Here is a 1532-nt window from a genome sequence, read left to right as displayed (position 1 = left end):
TGGGACCCCATCATATATGTGGTCCATTTGGCTGAAATGTCATTATGCAGTGCTTGACTATAATCCTTCTTGCAGCATTTTGTACCCCAACCATACCCTCAGGTTGATATGCCTGGAGAAATGCCAGTTACACCTGGCCGTACCACCCACAGTCTTGGTTCATGTTCTCATCATCACAGCTGCATTAGATGCCTTAATGATCACCCTCCTCTATTTGGGCCATGGAGCCCTTTGAGAATCCAACAATAACTCTGAACCTCTCCACAGAAGAATGACATGGTCACATAAGCACAAAATTTTACATATAACAGACAACCCTTAAAAGCTAATCTACAGACCCTAGCTCTCATCTTAATATTTTCTAAATTTTTCTCCATAGTGCTGCCAGGGTGAACTTGAAAAATAAATTTTATTGCGTTGTTGGATTTTTATTACCTTCAGGGAAGACTTCAAGCTCCCTAGTAAAGTACATGAGACACCTCCCACATACTGCTCACATTCCTTACCTACCTTTTTTACTCCACCACTGCTGCAGCAATGAGCTGGTGTGACCCATTTCTTTGGAGAAATGTCTGCTCAGATCCTTTGCCCATTCTTTTTGGTTCCCAAGTTTTATTCAAGAATTCATTCAAAATATTCCAGATAAATAAAATTTAATCCTCATCTTTCTCTTCTTCTTTGTCCTGGTTAATTTGGAAACAACATAATTCATAACTCTCTTTACTGTTAGCAACTACGCACAACCAATCACATAGATTATTGTTCTTCAAATATTTTTTGGTGAGATATTTCAAATACCTTCTGGAAAAAGGCACTTCCGGTGTTACGGTGAGCTTGCTCTTGCTCCTTTCGATGGTCACCACTCCTCCAAGATTCACAGCTTTTCTGTTCACTTTGATCCTCTCTTGCAAAAACTGCTCAAAATTGGTAGAATGGCGGCATCCATGATTCCATCTTCTATGGGGTGGATGCAATCAAGAGTGAACTTCAGAACCTGCTTCTTTTTTGCCCCCTTTCACCACAAGCTTTTTCACGGGCGCCATGGTGGCAGTGGAGGCAGAAAAGCCCTTTGCCCATTTTTAAAATTGGGTTATTTGTTCTTCTGCTATTGAGTTGTAAGAGTTCCTTATATATTTTGGATATTAATTCCTTATCAGATATGTGGTTTGCAATTATATTTTCCTAGTCCATAGGTTGCTTTTCAAGTTTGTTGATTGTTTCCTCTCCTGTGCAGAATTTTTTAGTTTGATGTAGTCCCTTATTTATTTTTGTTTTTGTAGCCTGAGCTTCTGATGTGATATTAAGAAAAAGAAAAATCAGGCCGGGCGCAGTAGCTCACACCTATAATCTCAGCACTTTGGGAGGTCAAGGCGGGTGGATCATTTGAGGTCAATAGTTCGAGACCAGCCTGGCCAACATGGTGAAACCCTATCTCTACTAAAAATACAAAAATTAGCCAGGCGTGGTGGCACATGCCTGTAGTCCCAGCTACTCGGGAGGCTGAGGCAGGAGAATTGCTTGAACCCAGGAGG

General features: G+C 41.0%; 1 pseudogene; it reads right to left on the bottom strand.

The window, feature by feature from the left end:
* Positions 1 to 653: 653 nt before the first annotated feature.
* LOC100994990 (large ribosomal subunit protein eL22-like) lies at positions 654 to 1043 on the bottom strand (annotated as a pseudogene).
* Between the last annotated feature and the right edge of the window lie 489 nt (positions 1044 to 1532).

This window comes from Pan paniscus, chromosome 1, assembly GCF_029289425.2.
Source record: "Pan paniscus chromosome 1, NHGRI_mPanPan1-v2.0_pri, whole genome shotgun sequence".
Classification (NCBI taxonomy): Eukaryota; Metazoa; Chordata; class Mammalia; order Primates; family Hominidae; genus Pan; species Pan paniscus.
Note: the sequence above shows the minus strand (reverse complement) of the source record. Positions and strands in the feature narration are given on the sequence as shown.